Raw genomic sequence first — 6,000 nt, 5'->3', positions numbered from 1 at the left:
CTGTTGACTCGACTTACCCACCATGAGCCCTCTGTATTTGATCAGGTAAAAGAAATAAACCAGGGATTCTGCAGGAAAAAGGTTAACTTAGAACACTGACCACGATATGATGAGAAGTAGGTAAACTTTTATTTAATTTTTTTAATTGCACTCATACAGTTATTTAATAGTTACTGCACCAAATAAGGCATCTGCATATGCTCTTGCAACGGAAAATCCTATCATATTTAACTGTCATTCATCATAAAATATTGATTAACTAATTTATTATACACAGAAATTGCCTATTAAGATTGCAATAAAATCAATACAAAATATATGGATTCTACATTTTAAAAATGCTAATATAGCTTTACCGATACCATCAACGGAAAAGCGGTTCCGTAAATTACTTGCAATTGTATAAGGATGTTATGATTCTTTTAATTTTTTCTTGTCTATAGGTTTACAGTATACCACAGTAAAGTGGCACTGGGCTGTGAATATATCCCTTAAACTTCGTTTCTTTTTGAAAGTTGCAAAAATAGGTATGCGTTTGTACCTCGATTTAAATTTGTCAATGAACTCATTTTCTTCCTCTATAGAATTAAGGATAACATGGTACTCGTCCACAGTATGAAAATTGACGTATTTGTGGTTTGCACTCTTTCATTCATTGATTTATCGGATTATTGAAAACAATGCCAATCAGGAAATCGGTAACGCCCTTCTTCATCCACACTTAGATCTGATTACGTTCTAGTACTGTGGCCTTCAAATATAAGCATTTAGAATAATTATGCAAATCAAAGAAATCAGATAAAAATAAGTGAAATTCTCTGCTGAACTTTTTTGTCTTTGAATATCATTATATTTATATTATTGTTTGATTTACGACAACATTAAGTGTGTGTTTGATATGGGTAATTTATGACTGCATATGGAACCCCCCCCCCCCCGAAATATGCAATGGCCTCGACCAAAATTGCGAATATAGTTCTTATGACGAATTTCAAAAGATATCAAAAGAAATATTAAAGAGACAAATAAAAAATTACTGTGATTTTCCCCCTCGAATTCTACCATTTTTTTTTCATTTTTTTATTTTTATTTTTATTTATTTTTGTTTTGTTTTGTTTTGTTGTTGTTTTTGCAATCAGTGTGCTGGTGTTACATGTACATAATCTTATTGATTCCATGGCGTAAAAATTTCAAATACAACTCCAATTTTTTTGTTCTTTTAGAAATTACAGATGGAAATACGATCAGAACAACATCTGTAGTATTTTTAACTTCGATCGTGACTTAACATTTTCTAATTAACCCCGCCTCTTTTACATTCCTATTTATTCTTATTTAGTAAAGAAGTTTTCTACTTTAAACTTTATTATAAATTAATTCATACATGATTTTTGTTTTTTGTTTTTTCTTTGTTCGAATAATATAGCAAAACCAAAATACCATTTACATGTGTGTGAAATAAAGTACTGTAAGTTCATGTTTTCCTTATAATGAGGCACTGTCCTGGGAAAGGATAACTCATTACTTTGAAGTCAAAATGTGTACTCCGTATACTACTTAGTACTTTAAAATTAAAGTTAACAAATCTTTATTCGCTGAATGAGATTAAACAACACTGTATAATAATTACACAGTTATTTATGTCAACGTAAGGCTATCAAGTACACGATGGTATACAAGGACAGAAAAGCAATACATTAAATGACATAAAAAGAAACGAATCTTTTGTAATGGACAGGTATCGTACTTTTGTGTCTGTGGTCAGAAAACTTTTTATTGCCTCGCACTGTTGATAGGGGGGCATTGAATACACAAGTGGGTTTTTCCCAAATGTAACATCTTTAATTCTACTACGAAGCCTTACACCCTACATTAATCTATAAAAAGACGTTTGTCATCCTAACAGCTTGTATAAGGAGACTATGTATATTTACCTGCTAGATATGCTTTTTTGATTTTTTGAAAGCATAAGTGGTAATTTTCAGTTATTATTACACTATACATCTCCTATCTACATAGATGTTGCTTATAAAGCATTAGACCTATCACTCATTTATTTCATACATGTACAGTGGCGCCTCGTTAATCCGGACGCCTCCGTCCCCAACGAAATCGTCCGGATAAATGAATCGTCCGGATAAGTGAATCACCCTCTCAAAGCATGTACATATGAACATAGTGGTATCAAATGTGAAGGCAAAGAAAACACCTTTATTTTACCTTGACTTATTGATTTTATTTTTATAGTTTTAAAAGCAATAATTAATATTTTTAAAAAAACTTCCTTTTCTAACACAAGAAACTTTACTCGCCTTCTATTTGACGTGTAGTTACATGGGCTGACCAAATTTTGATCTGCTACTGTTTTATTTCGGCACATTTTTTTTTTATTTATTCAAGCTCATATTAAGTAGAACTGTTCATTATCACCATTGAGAATGTTCAAATGACTAACCGCGTATATTCACTACATAGGGAAATAAGTAACTAAACACTGTAATCAGTGTACGTATTGCAAATATTCAACGTAAACATAAGCCATGTTTAGGATTATCAATACTTTTTCTAAAAACTCTAAGTTATATACCTTGAAAAAAAGTGATCGGCATTTATAACTAACGCCAGTTACGTATTTCTTAGCGCATTAAATAGAAATAATGTATCATAATAAATTGTCTTATGGAAAGGAAAAAAAAAAAAAAACGTTTCAAATGATGTGCGTTTTGAGAATTGGAAAATCGTATTTTGATAAACTTACGCAACTCAATACTACAACGAAATCTCGTGATTTATTATTCAGTAAAAAAATTATTTACAACTCTCCAAAATTCTCATAAATTTATAAACCGTTAGCAATTTATTGTATTCTGAACGGATTTATATTTAATTAATGCACAGTATAAGCTAAATTCTTCGGCCTTTATGATATAAAAGACGTGTGTTTTATCTGAGGTAAACACACGCTAATTATAGACGCTATTGTTTAGAGGTCATAGGTAACCGCCTTCAAACTGACTCCACGGACAATGTTTTTACAATAATTATCACTACTGTAAGAAAGGTGTGAAAAGTTGTTCCTCGAAAAATTACCGTCCGGATAAACGAGTCATTTTTCAATGAAATTTTATGTTTTGTAGTAGAAATTGACCGTCCGGATCCGGAACGCGAATTTCCGGATTAATGAGACAGAATAACGTGGAAAAAATCGGTTCCCAGAAAATATCGTCCGGAAGGTGAAGCGTCCGGATTATTGGCGTCCGGATTACCGCGGCGCCACTGTATAAATGTAAGTCACTTATAGTATTTTTTATATCTTTGTGAAGAATTTGTAGTTGATATTGCAGTAAAAAAAAACTTTTATACAACGCAGACAACGACCATGGTAGCTATCGTATTTTCAATGCAAAACGAATTCAAAATGTTATCATGTTTAACTTTAATGTTTCATGAAATTCTGATAAGCTATATTAATTCATAATACTGAATCTAAAAATTACAAATTTAAGGTAGCAATATGATGAATATGATATATATTTAGATTTGGTACCTTAAAGATATTTTTAAGGCTCATCATCTCTCAGTGAAAATGGGTATTGTAAGGTACGTGCAAGGACGTTGTAATTGTATGTTGTTTGTCTTTAAGTCAATACTATGGAAAGCCATAGGGGACCCCCAGGGTCAGGGTCTATATAATCAAACATGGCTAGGCCAGGGTCGAAATCATGGGTGGTCAGGGTTAAAACTATAAATTATATAGACCCTGACCCTGGGAGTCCCCTATATGGCTTCCCATAGATCTATGTGATTTGAAAATGGTCTGGTTAGGATCTAGTATTATGCTCTGCAATGTAAGCCTTTCAAACTCATGACGCAAATTAAAGATATCAATAAAATTATGAATCAGTGAAAAATCTTTACTGATTTGGTGTTTTTAATTTAATTTATAATTAGGACGGACGTCCATCAAGTATGTGAAATTCACTACCCAGGAATATACACTTTGTCTCAAACAACTCGCAGAGAATATTATTACAATGGAAATGGATCATATTTATCCATTCTTCTTTGCAAAAATACATGTAGGGTTGAAGCAGAAACATCTAGTGCAATAAAATACACTGTAAATTTGTTTAATTTCAAGAATTTCTTGCAATCAACACGATAGAAAAAGCAAATTGAATAAATATATCTAAATATACATTTTGAAATCATGTAAATAAAACAAAAAAGAACTGTTGGTTTCCTTCTTTTTTCTTTCTCTGCATTAACCCTATTTTTACATGGATTATTCTTAAAAAATATTTAACCTTCGGAAACCTTTCAAAATCTAACTACGGTTAGATAGAACTATTTTGTCTGTTATAGAGACAGCTAGGGAAGGATTAGAATGTACACGTGTATTTGGAAGTGAATAAAATTTTGTATACTCCTTAAATTACATACTTAAAAAGGAATTAGAAATTAAATATTAAAGTTAATATAACAATCTTTCTTCGGGTTATTTCTTTGTGCTGAATGAGATTAAACAATACTGCATAATAATTATACAGTTATTTATTTAAATTTGTCCGTTATCTGATAGGGTTATCGAGTACGATAAGATTCAAGGACAGAAAAGCAATAAATTAAATGACATAAAAAGAAATGAATCTATTGTAACGGACAGGTATTGAACTTTTGTGTCTGTGGTCAGCAAAGGCTTTATGGCCTCGCACTCTTAATGGTGGCACAAAATACACAAATGGTGGCACAGGATTGGGATTTTCCAAATGCAACATACTCCTACAACGAAGTTTGCTTGGTTTTAGCACACTAAAATATACGAATTTATTTTGATATGGAATATCCATATCTTCCCATAAACATGATGCAGAGAAGTTTTTTTTTTTTTTTTTTTTTTTTTTTGAAAATTCCGTGAAAGGTGGTTTTTTTCATTTAAACTGTTTTGTATCGAGACAATGTAAATTTGTCTGTTAAATGTGCATTTGTTAAATATTGCTTGTCCTATCCGTATTAAATTGAAAATTCTTCAGACTTTTAGAATGTGCAATGTTTTTCATTGTAAAAGTTAAAAGTTTCGTAGTTTTCTTACAATTTACCCTATAACCCTATAACAAACGCTTTGAATTACGATTTTAAATATGGATGATGCCACCAAACTGTTTGTCTTTTAAGTTCACTTCCTTCATTTTGATTTTTTTTTTTTAAATTCATTTTAATTTAAAAATGTTGTCTACGACATTATGTATCTTCTCCTTAGGATATTTTTTTCTGCGTACAAATCATTTATAAAAAATCAAACCACCTGTTAAAAATTAACATAATACTTTATGTTGTTAGACCAGTACCTTGAGAGTTGTTGAAGTATGTTCAAAATGTTAACGCTGATACTTTCCAAACCTGTATTTGGGTATAGATAGCACCCCTATAAGTTTTTCTTTCAGCTTACGACGTATTGTTGTGTGGTAAAGGGGTATAAAAGTACTTTGATATATAAAAAAAAGTTGGGTACTCCGTACTGTACATGCTTTACAGAAATAAAATTGAAACAAAACACAAAGTTTACACAATAACTCTTCTTTAAATTATTTCTATGTACTGAATATTAAACGACTCTGTAATATTGTGACATTATTTATTTAGATGTAGGGTTATTGAATACGATGAGATTCTAGAACGAGAAATGTGATAAACTACACTGTAACTGATAGACATAAAAAGAAACCAATCTATTGTAATGGACAATTATCGAACTTTTGTACCTGTGGTCGCTGATCCTTTTATGTCCTCGCACTTAGATGGGGGTGGGAGGGGGGTGGGGGTGGAGAATACACAAGTCGGGTTTACAATAAAGATTTCCATACCCAAATATATACTTGTTTTTTGCTTAGAAAAATTTACGAATATTTTGAAATGGCATGTCATAATTATGGTGCAGGAAAGCTTTCTTAATTGAAAACTCTGTGCAAGTTTTTGTCATCCAAACTTTACGCATCGAAA

The sequence above is a fragment of the Saccostrea echinata genome, unplaced genomic scaffold (assembly GCF_033153115.1).
Source record: "Saccostrea echinata isolate AGI-Se365-2 ecotype Australia unplaced genomic scaffold, CSIRO_AGI_Sech_v1 ptg000064l, whole genome shotgun sequence".
Classification (NCBI taxonomy): Eukaryota; Metazoa; Mollusca; class Bivalvia; order Ostreida; family Ostreidae; genus Saccostrea; species Saccostrea echinata.
Note: the sequence above shows the minus strand (reverse complement) of the source record.